Source organism: Ovis canadensis, chromosome 9 (genome assembly GCF_042477335.2).
Source record: "Ovis canadensis isolate MfBH-ARS-UI-01 breed Bighorn chromosome 9, ARS-UI_OviCan_v2, whole genome shotgun sequence".
NCBI lineage: Eukaryota > Metazoa > Chordata > Mammalia > Artiodactyla > Bovidae > Ovis > Ovis canadensis.
The window spans coordinates 42366767-42382037 of NC_091253.1; the positions used below are offsets into that span (position 1 = coordinate 42366767).

At 44.3% G+C, this 15271-nt stretch overlaps 1 protein-coding gene and 1 long non-coding RNA gene across 21 annotated transcripts in view; one reads left to right on the forward strand and one right to left on the reverse strand.

Moving 5' to 3' along the window:
• The window catches only part of SPIDR (scaffold protein involved in DNA repair), a 283040-nt gene that overhangs the window by 148469 nt on the left and 119300 nt on the right, over positions 1 to 15271 (reverse strand). The gene's annotated exons all lie outside the window — the stretch shown is intronic.
• Positions 1908 to 4257, forward strand: LOC138445752 (uncharacterized). The gene is made up of 3 exons (XR_011258985.1): positions 1908 to 2048; positions 2147 to 2396; positions 2933 to 4257. It is a non-coding gene; the product is annotated as an uncharacterized lncRNA (long non-coding RNA).

Below are 15271 nucleotides of genomic sequence, written 5' to 3' on the forward strand. Positions count from 1 at the left end.
CGAGAAAGGAGTTTGCCTCAGGAAGGGAAGCCAGGAGACTTCAAACTTATCTGCTGTATTGTTATAAAAATATGTGAAGTGGAAGAGACAAAAGATTAATGTGCTGTTAATCCTAGTTAGTGACTATTACTTTTATTACTCTCTGCTTTTTAATTAAAAAGTAAATGCATTAAATGAGATAAAACCTAAGTGTCTGGCACGTGTCTTGTTAATAACAGATATTAATACAAGTTTCATTGCCACTTTAGCTAACCAGTTAACGAAAGGCTTTAACGGGGCCAAGGCTGTGGATATACAGTTTAATTTCATTTCCATTTCTAAAAACAAACAAACAAAAAACCCCTTTCACTTTTCTCCTTCATTTTCCCCTCTTCCCCAAACTGTTCCATCCTCTCCTCTGAGTGCCAACAGCAAGCGTTCACGTATGAAGTAAGGTCACAGCACCTCCCCAGAGCACAACAGGGAACGAGGATTTCAGCACAACAGGGAATGAGGATTTCTAAGGTATGTGTCTACCCTGAGGAGGGGGAGGTACGCAAATAAGCACAATGCTAGGCTGCACTGGTCCCTGCAGGGAGTAAAAACACACCATAAAAAAGAGCATTGCCTAGGAAGGGACTCGGCTCTGCCACTACAGGAGTCTCCAAGTAAAAGGCAGTCAACCCTCAGCAAGCGAACAGGAAGAGAAGTCAGCATATGTGGGGTCATTGTGGTGCACACATTTTTTGCCTGAGCTGGGCAGCAGAGCAGTGGGAGGAGTCAAGAGCAGCAAAGAGAAAAGCCCTAGGGTTAGGGCTAGCCACAGGAACATTTCTGGACATATTTCAGGAATTATTAAAACCTGTACGCGCACTCAGGGCTCACCCCCAACACCATCTTCTGCTGCTGGCAGAGGCTGCTGCCCAGGGCTCTGAAGCCTGCGCTCTCCAGTACCCACTGCCCCACTGGAGTTCAAGGGCCAGCGCCTGCCCAGGCAGCACCGTTCTCCCTCCGGTTGCCAGTCACTGTTATGTGCAGCTGATCACAAAGTGACTTAGGTTTTCAGTGGTCTGCCTCCAACTCTACAGTCCCTGACAGATTTTACAGAAGGCCAGACACTACAGAGACACGTAAATAGTATTACAGTAGAAATACCTGTAATTCTGAGTCACACTGCTACTGACTGCAGTTTCTTTGAAGATTTTTATGAGAACTCCTGACAATACCTAATAAATATGAACCCTGATCTGACCATTACCACTGGACGCTTCCTGACTAACAGGTCTTGGCTGCAAGTGGGGCTGGCGGGGAGGGGCTGTGAAGCTCCTCCCACAGGCCAGCGGGGAAGCCGAGGTCAGCTTTCTTTGGAGAAAGGAAGCAGGGTAACCTCCCCTTCCTCGCCGGGAGACAGAGCCTGGACAATCCAAGACCAGTTATGCATTCAATGCAAGTTTCAGTCCGAGCACGGCAAGATACTGGTTTTACAAATGACCAATTTTGCAATTACATGGAGGGGAACACAAAAAGGCTATCCTGTGACAGTGGGACAACAGTTTTTCATAAACCCTGTTGAGACTCGGTCGAAACTTCTATCTATGTTGTCAAGGAAGTGTTCCTGAATCCCAGCCACAGGCAGTGTTCCTTCCCTTAGAAACCCTCAATTGCCTTATCTACACTTATCTTTCTCATGAGAACCCTCCTTTTAAAATGGAGACGGTATCAGCTATTGTCTAGAACACTGCAAACACTGAGAGAGAGACACAGAAAGCCTACAGCGCAGGGCCCGGTTATTACCTGCGCAATAAAGGCGGCCACTGTCATCACAGCGCTGTCCCAACACTAACTTTCCAAGGCCTTTCTAAATCTATTGATGTTCTCGTACCTGAGCCAATAACTCTATGAAATAGGTAAGGAATATACTAATCTCCCGTTTTGACCAGTAAGAAAACGGAACAAGGCAGCTGCTCACATGACTTCTTCAGGGCAGAGAGGATCACTGGCAGGACTCAGGGGTTAGGGTTAGGTCAGAAAACAGTGTTCTCACAAGTCCTGGAAGCAGTGTCTTGAGGGTAAATGCCAGTGAAAGACAGGAAACTGAGGATGCTTTTACCCCTGTTTTATTAAACTAAAACACTGGACTTGTTTAAAATATTTTTCTTTTTTTCAGGTACACCAGGTTGAGAAATGGACTCCAGTGAGGCTTCTCACTGGCAGGACACAGTCAGGATTTCAACACTAGTAAGGAAGAGTGTAATCTGACAGAAACCAAACTCTGAGGAAGAAGAGCTTGAAGACCACACACAGCAACACAGCACCAGAGTGGGGAAGACTTGGGAAAGACCACTCACAGAGGAAATACACCACCAGGGCTGAGCAGACGAAACACTGCGCTACAAGGGAAAATAGGTACCTTACAGGTAAACATCTGCTGAATGAATGCATCAATAAGAGACTTATTTTTATCACCTAACGACTCTAAAAAAAAGTCTTTGTTTTTAAACAAACAAGAGGTCTAAAAACAATCGAGCAAATAATATAAGAACACAACATATTTTTGATACTTGAATTGATTTATCTGAAATATACAGATGACTAGAGTCCACTTATAATACATGTTAATTCCAATCTTTCTCAGTGGGTTACACTGATGAATTAATATATTATATATATATATATATATATAATGAGGACAACTTTCATGAATACCTACATAAAAATACTATGCAAAAAACTAACAAAAATTATAAAAGAAAGTACCAAGCAAGGCAAATTGCTATGTGGGGAGAAATATTGAAATCATCCTCCCATTGAGACAGAAACATCTGTAATTTTTTATTATGAAATACCTTTCATAATGGTTGCATTAACTTTAACTTGTTCCATTTACTTATCTAAATGCTGACCACAGAGTAATTTGGGATTTTCCCTATATTATTACTCTTTGTCTTCACAGATATTCTAACAGACTTGGACTGCAAGGAGATCCAACCAGTCCATTCTGAAGGAGAGCAACCCTGGGATTTCTTTGGAAGGAATGATGCTAAAGCTGAAACTCCAGTACTTTGGCCACCTCATGCGAAGAGTTGACTCATTGGAAAAGACCTTGATGCTGGGAGGTATTGGGGGCAGGAGGAGAAGGGGACGACAGAGGATGAGACGGCTGGATGGCATCACTGACTCGATGGACATGAATCTGAGTGAACTCCGGGAGTTGGCAATGGACAGGGAGGCCTGGCGTGCTGCGATTCATGGGGTTGCAAAGAGTCGGACACAACTGAGCGACTGAGCGACTGACTGAACCTATAAAGAGTCTGGCTTTAAAATACATGTCCTACTATTCTCTGAAACTGATACTTTTTCTCTTCTTCAGGCCAAATCATCAGTAGGTGCCCATCATGACTTTTCCCCTCAGTCCTCACACCTCATGTACACACATAAACACACATGCACACATGAAAACACACATGTGCACACACAGGCTGGGGTGGGAGGGCAAGACAGTAGAGCAAATTGGGGGGCTTTAAAGTTCACTTGCTTCCTGTGCAGACAGAGGAGCAGGTGTGTGTGTGAGATGGGCAAGGGACAGGGGACAATAGTGATATCAAGATACCAGTGTTAGGCTTAGTAAGACTGAGATGCCTCTTAGTTATTACAACAGCCTGGCCCTAACTGACCTCCTCAGTCTGGTACCTGACTGCTCGGCCCTATCCCAAGGCCGTCCAGAGCGGTCTCTTTCTGCGTAAATTTGATGACAGCCATTCCTGTTCTTGAACCCTTCAGGGGCCAACCACTGAGTAACCCAAACAACGGTCCACTGTTTAGAAACGCTTTTGTAACCAGTTACTTCTCCCTGCTCTGCCCTCAAGTTCCACAGCTCTCAAGCAGCTTTAAATTATTGCTATACTCACAATTTAAGAAAGCACTTCATCACCATCTCCCAGGTGAATGCTCTGACCACAGTTGTTTCCCATTCAGCAGTTTATCTCTGTTATGTCATCACTGTAGCTCTTACTTACCAAGACTTTAACATATAAAATGAATAATTTTGTCTACTAAATCATTAACTTTGCACTGCACTTGGATAAATACCAATGAAGTATGTATGAGCTGAATGAATTCGAACAACATAAATTGGTGTAAAGAAATTTGGGACCTCTCTTCTGTTCTTGAATTCACTGCCAACCAAGATGGTTGTGACCTCCCTCTCCTAAACTGGAAGTGATGTGTACCCAAGGGACGCAAAGTAAATTGCAATAAACACTACAGTCCAAAATCAAATCCAAGTGGTATCTGATCTATTCACTCTATTGTACCATTGCTTATTTTCATTAATATATACTGAAAGTTGAGTTGTATTTATTTGTACACAACTGTACTATCTTTTCTTTTGAGATGTTACAACTATGCCTGATTCTACCAATGATCTCAAACACCCAGGAAGAGTACAGGCCTGTGAGTGTTCAGTTATTGAGTCTTTAACTGCACTGTCGTTGTTGTGCTTCATTAAGCACATTAAGTAAGTCATTAAGCCGTGTCTGACTCTTTGCAATCCCATCGGCTGCAGCACGCCAGGCTCCTCTGTCTTTCACTATCTCCCGGAGCTTGTTCGATTTCATGTCCATTGAGTCAGTGATGCCATCTAGCCATCTCATCCACTGCTGCCCCCTTCTCCTTTTGCCTTCAATCTTTCCCAGCATCAGGGTCTTTTCCAATGAGTTGCCTCTTACCATTAGGTGGAAAGGAATGGAGCTTCAGCTTTAGCATCAGTCTTTCCAATGAATATTCAGTGTTGATTCTCTTTAGGATTAACTGGTTTGATCTCCTTGCAGTTCAAGGGTCTCTCAAGATCCATCTTCAGCACAGCAACTGGAAAGCATTCTTTATGGTCAGCCTTCTTTATGGTCCAACTCACATCCATACGTGACTACTGGAAAAATGATAGCTTTGACTAGATGGACCTTTGTCAGCAAAGTAATGTCTCTGCTTTTTAATATGCTGTCTAGATTGGTCATAGTTTTTCTTCCAAAGAGCAAGCGTCTTTTAATTTCGCGGCTACACTCACTGTCCTGAAGATTTTAGGCTCCTCAAGATTTTGGAGCCCAAGAAAATACAATCTGTCACTGCTTCCACCTTTTCCTCTTCTATTTGCCATGAAGTGTTGGAACCGGATGCAAGGATCCCAACTTTTTTTAACGTTGAGTTTCAAGCCAGCTTTTTCGCTTTCCTCTTTAACCCTTATCAAGAGGCTCTTTAGTTCCTCTTTACCTTCTGCCATTAGAGTGGTATCATCTGCATACCTGAGGCTATTGATATTTCTCCAGCCAATCTCGATTTCAACTTGTGATTCATCCAGCCCCACATTTTTCATGATGTATTCTGCATTTAAGTTAAGAGACGTTACTCTGCAGGGTGACAATATACAACCCTGTCATACTCCTTTCCCAATTTTGAACCAGTCTCTTGTTCCATATCCAGTTATAACTGTTGCTTCTTTACCTGCATACAGGTTTCTCAGGAGGCAGGTCAGGTGGTCTGGTATGCCCAAGTGCATTATTATATTGTTACTAATGCTTGATACCTCAAATTTTAGTTTCTGAGTAAATGTTGTAAGCTGCCATCAGATTCATTTCACAGATAATTTCACAATAAAATTCATAAAGCTCTAACTAGGAGCTCTAGATTACAATACCTTTTAAAAACTAACTTCTGAGGAAATTTACATCTTAATCCTGTAAAAGCACAATTATTCTTTGTAAAACTTATGCTCCCCCATAAAATTTTAAGTCATCTGGCAATGATGAACAGACACATTTCTTAACCACAACTGCTTACTGAACTGTAAACAATTATGCTTTCACTTCTTGATTCTACATTTTTTTTTTGTTTTGGCCTTTTCACCCAGTTTAAAATATTTTCTTCCAAAAGCCACAATAATTCTAAGCATGAAACAGAAATCTGAAACCCAAGTCTTAAAAAAAAAAAAAAAAAAGCACCAGACAGGACAACATGGCCTGAGAGACTGTGATGCTCATCACAGTCCCCAGCAATGCAAACAATGGAGAGAGCACGTCAGCCCCGGGATCAGAGACACAGGGCGGCCACCAGCTGTGTCAGAGGACCTGTTCTCTGGGGTAGCCTGCACTGTTCTGGAGAGGGTAAATGGGCAATGGAAGGTCTCATTTTTTAAGAAATTCAAGTAAGGAAAAAGCATACAGAAGCTCCAGGAAAGCAACAGATCCTTCAGCAAAGTTCACACAAAACCAGAGAAGAGGGAGTACTCCAGAGTGCATGCCTGAGTCCCCCTAAATCCACATGTGGAAGCCCTAACCCCATGCTGTGGCTATATTTGGAGACAGACCTCCAAGACAGTAATTAAGGTTGAAAGAGGTCATGGTGGGGAGGGGCTGATGTGACAGCATTAGTGAGGGTCCTTGGGAGAACAGCGGAGAAGGCAATGGCACCCCACTCCAGTACTCTTGCCTTGAAAAATTGCATGGACAGAGGAGCCTGGTGGGCTGCAGTCCATGGGGTCGCTAAGAGTCGGACACGACTGAGCGACTTCACCTTCACTTTTCACTTTTATGCATTGGAGAAGGAAATGGCAACCCACTCCAGTGTTCTTGCCTGGAGAATCCCAGGGACGGGGGCCTGATGGGCTGCCGTCTATGGGGTCACAGAGTCGGACACGACTGAAGTGACTTAGCAGCAGCAGTAGCAGTTGGGAGAACAGAGCCACAGTTTCCTGTTTCTCTTTGCCGAGCAGAGAGGAAAGGCCATGTGAGCACATGCCCAGATGGCTGCCGTCTCCAGGCCACGAAGACAGCTCTCACTAGAAACTGACCACGGTGGCACCTCAATGCTGAACTTTCAGCCTCTAGAATAGTGAGAAAATACATGTCTGCTGTTTAAGTCCTGCAGTCTGAGGTATTTTGTACGGCAGCCAAAGCCGAGTAAGACAGATTTCGGTACCATGAAGTGGGCTGCTGCCATAGTAAATATCTGAAAATGTGGATGCAGCTTTGTAACTGGACAGTGGGCAGAAACTGGAGAAGTATGATGTACATATTAGGAATACAGATGTTAAAGGTGATTCTGGTGAGGTATCAAGCAGATGTGAGGAACAAGTCATGGACAGTGGAGGACAGGGGACTGCTATGGACCAAATGTTTCTGTCCCCACAAAATCTTTATATTGAGGTCCCTAACGTGATGGTGCTTGGAGGTGCAGCTTTGGGAGATGATTATACCAAGAGAGAGCCCTCAAGAATGGGATCAGCATCCTTGTAAAAAGAGACACAGCAAGGCTCTCCCTCCTTACTTGTGAGCACACAGCAGAAGGCAGAAAGAAGCAAAACTTGAAGATCTGTACAATTCTCAGCCTGTCCATATTGCAAAACAATGAAAAAGCATACTGGGATGAGGATACCAAAGACGTAGCTAAACGATCACTCAGTAAAGAGATTTTGTGAGCACAGATACTACCAGTCTGAATCACAGGAGACAAAGACCACAGGAAATGAAGGAAGGCTGCGAGCCTTCTTCGTAGGGCAGAAAAGCTAGCCTGCAAATATATGTCACCTTCAAAAAAGGGAATGATGACCCTAAAGGCCACCCAGAGATCCTAAGGGCTGCCACTCTCAGCACAAGGCCGGGGCAGGGCTGATACGCCTTTCTGTGCTTCCAAGGGCGGGGCAGCATCTTGGGTTTGTGGGGAGAAGATGCCCTCCTCCGTCCCAGAGGTGGTGTCTCTGTAGAGAGCCCTCAGTGAGAGGTCCAACAGAGCCATGGGGTGACACCGTCCTCCGGGGGGCCTGGATGGCAGAACACTGAACCAAAGAGGATTTTCCTTGACCTTTAAAATTAATAGAATGACCCTTGGTAGTTTCTGGGCTTGCTTGGGACTTATCACTGCATTCTTCCTTCCTGTTTCTTCCTGTGGAAAGGCAATGTCTGTCCTATACCTGACCGCACTGTATCCAGAAGCACATGACTGTGGTTTCACAGCTACTGAGGAATTCTGTCTCAGGCTGGAATCGAACCTCAAGTCTCATTTACATCTGATTCAGACATCTAGACAAAACTCTGGACTATAGAGCCGATGCTGGAAAGGCTTAAGGGTTTGGGGGCTGCTGGGATAGAATGAATGCATTTTGAATGTGAGAAGGACATGAACTATTGAAGGCTAGGGCAGAATATTTGAGACTGGATGCTTCGGTCCCTCAAAACTCATACACTGAAGCTCCCTCGCCTCCCAGTGTGGATATAGTTAGACACGGGGCCTCTAAGGAAGGGTCCAAACTTAAATGAGGTCATAAGGATTGGGGCACTGATTTTAAAGGATTACTGTTCTTTGTTGTTGTTCAATTTCTAAGTCATGTCTGACTCTTTGTGACCCCATGGACAGCAGCACACCAGCGTCCCTGTCCTTCACTATCTTCCGAAGCCTGCTCAAAGTCATGCCTTTTGAGTCGGTGATGCCACCCAAACCATCTTACCCTGTCATCCCCTTATCCTTTTGCCTTCAACCGTTCCCAGCATCAGGGCCTTTTCCAATGAGTTGGCTCTTCACATCAGATGGCCAAAGTGCCCTTAAAATAAGAAGAGAAACTAAAGAACCAGATCTCTCTCTCTCTGCATAAGCATACAACCAGATGGCAGCTGCCTAAAAGCCAGGAAGAGAGCCTCGCTAGAACTAGATCTTGCCAGCACCCTGACTTCAGAATTTCGGCCTAAAGAGCTCTGAGCAATAACGTCTGCTATCCAAGTCACCCAGTCTGTGGTACTAAGTTATGGCTGCCCAAGCTGACACAGGGTCTAGTACGGGTTAGATTTCCAAAGGTGAGCTGTGTCTGGGACCACGTGATGTGCAAACTGACCCTTCCACGCTGAGTACACACAAAGCAAGGTCTTCCTTATTGAAAAACTTCCTTGTTTAAAAACTTTCCTTCATAGTATTGTAGGTAATATTTTTGGCTTAGAAAACAGTATTAAAATGGTGTTCAAAAATCATATTGCCCACCTGCTAGAATAATGGAAATAAAAACAAAAATAAACAAATGGGACCTAATGAAACTTAAAAGCTTCTGCGCAGCAAAGGAAACTATGAACAAGATGAAAAGACAACTCTCAGAATGGGAGAAAATAATTGCAAATGAAACAACTGACAAAAGATTAATCTCCAAAATATATAAGCAGCTCATACAGCTCAATATAAGAAAAAGAAACAGCCCAATCAAAAAATGGGCAGAAGACCTAACTAGACATTTCTCCAAAAATAGACATACAAATGGCCAATAAATTCATGAAAAGATGCTCAAAAGATACTCAATATTATTCATTATTAGAGAAATGAAAATCAAAACTGCAAAGAGGTTATCACCTCATAGCAGCCAGAATGGCCATCAGCAAAAAATCCACAAGCAATAAATGCCAGAGAGGGTGTAGAGAAAAGGGAACCCTCTTTCACTGTTGGTAGAAATGTAAATTTATACAGACACTATGGATAGCAGTATGGAGATTCGTTAAAAACAAAAAAAAAAACTAGGAATAAAACTACCATATGACCCAGCAATCCCACTACTGGACATATATCCTGAGAAAACCACAGTTCAAAAAGACATATGTATCCCAGTGTTTATTGCAGCCCTAGTTACAATAGCCAGGACACAGAAGCAACCTAGATGTCCACTGACAGGTGAGTGGATAAAGAAGATATGGTACATATATACTATGGAATATTACTCAGCCATAAAAAAGTATGAATTTGAGTCCGTTGTAGTGAGGGGGATGAAGCTAGAGCCTGTTATATGGAGTGAAGTCAGAAAGAGAAAAACAAATATCGCTTATATGTATATATGCATTAGCATATATATGGAATCTAGAAAAACAGTACTGATGAACCTATTTGCAGGGAAGGAATGGAGATGCCGATGTATAGAACAGACTTGTGGATACTGTTGGGGAGGGAGAGGGTGGGATGGACTGAGGGGCAGCACTGACATATACACACTGCCCTGTGAAAAGCAGACAGCCGGTGAGAGGCTGCTGCATGACGCAGGGAGCTCAGCCGGGCACTCCGCAACGACCTAGAGGGCCAGATGAGCGAAGGGGAGGCAGGCACAAGCAGGAAGGGATAGATGTATAATCATGACTGATTTGCACTATCATACAGCAGAAACCATCCTAACATCGTAAAGCAACTTCCTCAAAGTAAAAAAATTTTAAAAATCACACTGAAAACAACTTTTAAAAGATCATAGGGCTGTTAAATATCTCTAATTTTTTATATATTTAACATCAGCTATAAAGCAATCAAATGTCTTGAGAAAAATTTTAGGAACCCAACTACAAAACAGCAAATTACTACTTCTGGATAGTTATTAACTAGCAGAGTCCTCTAGAAATCAGGGCTCACATCCACCTTCTCTAAGCCATCCTGAGGGAGGCTAGAGTGCGTGTGCATCTGTGCAAAGTGCACACTCACTGTCAGTCCAAAATGCTGAAAACCCTGCAGCAAAAAGAACTAAAGACACATGTACTGACATGTGGACAGATCCAGGGTGTCCCTAAGGCCCTGTTACACTTGATACTTACTCCAACAGCAACCCTAATCCCCTCCCACTCTCTGAGAACTATTCGTAAAGGATATTCTAGTGAAGAACTTCTAATCCATCAGTTAAGCCACTTTAAATTGGGTCAAAATAGGCAAGCTTCCCAGTTGGTGTTGTGGTAAAGAATCCGCCTGGTGATGCAGGAGATACAAGAGATGTGGGTTTGACCCCTGGGTCGGGAAGATCCCCTAGAGGAGGAAATGGCAACCCACTACAGTATTCCTGCCTGGCAAAGTCTACAGACAAGAGCCTGGCAGGCAGCAGGTCATAGGGTCACAAAACAGTTGGATATGTATTAGCACACACACAGGCGGTATCAATAATTAGAGCAGTGTACGTTCCAGCAGGAATTACAGTGAATTCACAACTACTAAAGCAGAGCAGGTTATTTCAGGGGTGGGTGCCATCCCCTTTCCAAGGACATTGTAATAGACCCTAAGAGGGAGGAGAGGGAAAAGGAGAGTAATCAGCTGAAGGATTAAAATGAAATGACATCAAAAAGTTTATCGTCTCTCCAAGGACATGCATGGAGAGACCCGGGAGTACAATAACCAGAGAGACTGAGGGGGGCGCTCGGAGGATGACTTCCCGCCGGAACAGTGGACAATGGCAACACAGGATCTCAAAGAGAAATCACCAAAGGTTTGGCTGAGACAAATTTTCTCAGGAAAGAAAGAGGCACAGATCAAGTGACCTGCACGGGCCTTCAGCTCCAGCAGAGCTAGGGCCATTTCTGCACTCCGGTGTCATGGAAAAATTTTAAATATACCACTGACGCCATTTATTCACTTCATAAACACCTGCTGAGTCCCCGGGCACAGCCCAGGGTTGGGGTCAGCCCTGCACATCCTTGCGGCACTTTGCAGAGCTAGGGTTTGCCTTTACTTGGAATACCTACTGAACAACAGGACGCCAGCAGTGTAACTACCAACAGAGGAAAGTGTACTGGGCCTGGTGGTCAGGTGGCTATCACGAAAGACATGGCAGGTGGAGGGCAGCTGTGACAGGTGCAGGGTGGTACGTATGCGAGAAATAACTAGTTGGGTGGGCCAAGACCCAAACCAAGAAAGCTCATACCACAGGCTCCGACGGTGATGGACACTTACTCCAACATAAGAGGCAGTCAATGGACATTTTTTAAAGCAGGCAAGTGATAGATTTGCCTCTTAGCATAATGACCCCAACAGGCTGAAAATGAGGACAGGCAGGGGCAGGGAGACCAGGCAGGGGCTGATGCAGTAATCCAGGCGCAAGGGGACAGGGGCCTGAGCTTGTGGCAGATGGGATTGCTGAAGAGGTCTCACCTGAGAGAGAGCTGTGAGGTAGAATCACCGGCACTGAGGGACTTAATGGGTTGAAAACATGTGCAAGAGACCAGGGGGGGAAAAAAAAGGAGAGCCCATGGAAGACACTCGGTGTGTGGGCTGGGGTAGCAGGTGGCAGGCACACTGGTCTGCTGGGTCTGCAGGCACCGAGGTGCCGGTGGTGCTGGCGCTGGGCCAGGACAGTTTCCAGACTGCCCAGCAGCCCTGAGAGTCAGGGGGCTGGCATGGAGATCCTAGATTATCCAGGAAGGGGACACAGAACAGAAGAGGTCAAGGCAGAAGCCTGACAAACACCTGCTGAAGCTGCTCACAGAGGAGGACTCATACAGGAGGAAAGTGTACACAGGAGGAGGCAGACAGGAGGCAGCGTGTCCCTGAAGGAAGGGCGACCGGCTGCGTGAAGGCTGCATGAACACAGCTCCGAGGAATGACCACTTCCGCATACTGGTGGAGATGGAGCAGCGTCACAGGGCATGGAAGCGGGTGTGCTCAAGTTGCTAGCCTCATAAATCGCTGTCACAGAAAAAAGGCAGTTTCCAATTTGTTTTCCAAACTTTGTAAGGCATTTTACTAATTCAAGAACTTACTTATTCTGCATGCGGGCTGCAAAGTTTCCTATTTTGTAACAGAATGTGTTCGAAAAGCTTACGAGCATTGTGTGATAAGCAGCCGCCCACTCTAAGACCACCTTCCTGCAGCAACACTTATGGGGAACAGCTGGGGAGCAGGCCGCCAAGTCGGCCGGCTCACTCCCCTTCCTCACCATCTTCTGGGGAGACAAAGGCAGTCAAGCCTGGACTCCCACTTTCAAGCAGGCTCCTTCAGGCACCAAGGTCCCAAGTGGAAATTACAACCTCTCTGAAAGTAAAATGTAAAAGTAAAAATGAGCTGGCAGAGTTTGGAAAGATAGACTGGTGAAAAGGTTACGATGACACACTCAAGATTTCACATCAGGACAAAGGCCGACACGATACTGAACTAGGCTGGAGGGTAAAACAATTGCTTGAGCAAGCCAAAGGGAATGCTGCCTTGCCAATATCAATGCTTTTCTAAAGGTCAAAACTAGCATTTTGAACATACAGATAATTTTTGTCATTAAAGAGGTCCCAATTTAACTCTATGAATGAATTTTTATTCATTGAGCCACATGTGGAATTCAACAGCAGATATGTGTTACACAGTATATAATTCATTTAGAATGGGCTAACTTTGCAGTCTTATTTTTGGATAATTTACAGAAGAAAACAGAAATAAAGATTCTTTTAAACCTCAGATCTATGAGAAAAGAATCTGTAGAACTACCGTTTTTCTTTTCATGTAAAAAGAAATGGAGAAAGCACAGATTAAATAAACTTGCAGGGAATCTGAAACCATCATTTACTTCTGCTGTGCCACCAAATCTCATTACATAGGTTTTTCGGTAGAAAAACTCACAAGAGATGAAAAATAATGTGGCAGAAACAGCTAAGGGGTGACACACATTAGCTGGAGAGTTGAGTTTGGTTCAGTATCCCTTCCTCTCTCTCAGGTCCCATCAATATTTTAACATAATTATGAAATAACTTGATCGTATGAACTCTTTTCTACTAACTTACAATGATCACTGGAAATTACAGTCATTTGGGACATGAAGTTACAGTTCTAACAGTGGGTAAACTGGTATCATAGTTTGTTTCCTGACTTAAATAACTCAGAGTATTAATGTGAGTTCCTCTTGCCCATGACTACAAAGAGCAATATTAAATACCACTGCCGTCCCTAAATGTGGGTTTGAATATAAAAAGCAGAAAAAATAAAGCTTAGACACTAATCAGCTTTCTGGTTTTATTGGTCAGAGGGAAGCTAGAAATACTCCAGAGGCAGCTCCCTTGACCCCAGAGGAAAGCGGAAGTTAAGAAAAAGAACTGCAGCTAGACCTCCTCAGCACCCTGGAGCTGACCCACACTGAGCAGGTCACAGGCAAGGTCCCTTCACTTGAAGCAAAGGGTAAATAAGTAAGATAGACCAAGGAGTTGAAGAAAACATTTTAAATGAGATTAAGACTTGGACCTAGGAAACTGCAAACTGTTTCAGGCCATGTCATTCTCATTCCATAAATCTGAACAAACATGTATTGTTTTTAAACTTGTCATATTATGTCAAAAACCCCATGTCCTCACAGAAACTAAAAATTTAACCGGCACAATACTGCCAAATATCAGACAAATTAAATAAACAGCCAACCACACGCCTCTCTTTCCTAGCTTTAAACTCTCAATACTAGAATACTTAGACCAAGTCATATGTATTTTCTATCAAGTATTTTTTTCAAGTAATTGAAGGATCTTAGTTTACCAACTAACTAGGTTTGGCAGAAATAATCAACCATTTACTAACACCAAGACAACTTTTTATTTATGAGAAAATACTGCAATGAAGAAATTAAGAAGGACATGGCAACCTACTCCAGTATTCTTGCCTGGAGACTCCTCCAGGACAGAGGAGCCTGGCAGGCTGCAGTCTGTGGGGTCGCAAAGAGTCGGACATGACTGAGCGACTAAGCACAGCCCAACACAAGGAGACAACACATATCTACAAAAGCCCTGGTTCTTCGGGCTCACATCACTGCCACTGTATAGAAAATGCTGGCCCTGTCATTACTTCTTCCTCTCTTGACCACGCCAGTGGGCAGTCTTGAACACGACCCTGTTTCAGGGGCCTCCCAAGTCTCAGGCAGGTCCCTGGGAAGCACTGAGAAAGAGGCAGGGGCCAGATTTCTGGCTTCTCACTCCAGCAGGGCGGAGGGCGCCCCACTCCACAGGGGCCACTACTCTGGATGCTTCCAGCGCCTCAGGGGCACAGCAAAGGGCGAGGAGGGCTCCAGGAGCAGTGCCCGGGACCCGCTGTGCCCCTGGAGATGAAACTTCTGAGCACTCACAGTTAATGATGCTCAAAGACAAGGAGCATCTTGTTACACGGCATTGTAACAACTGCCTCACTGAGAAAATCAACCTCAGTTTTAAAAATATGTTTTAATTGGAGGATAATTGCTTTACAATGTTGTGATGGTTTCTGCCAAACAACAACACAAATAAGCCATAATTACACATGTGTATATATCCTCTCCCTCTTGAGCCTCTCCCTCTCTCCCCCTATCCCACCCCTCTAGGTCGTCACAGAGCACCAGGCTGGGCTTCCTGTGTTATTCAGCAGCTTCCCATTAGCTCTCTGTTTCACACATGGTAGTGTATATATGTCAATGCTACTTTCTCAATTCATACTTCCCTTTCCTCCCCCACGATATGTCCACAAACATGTTCTCTGCGTATCCATTTCTTCCCTGCAAATAGGTGCATCAGTTTTTTCTAGATTCCACATA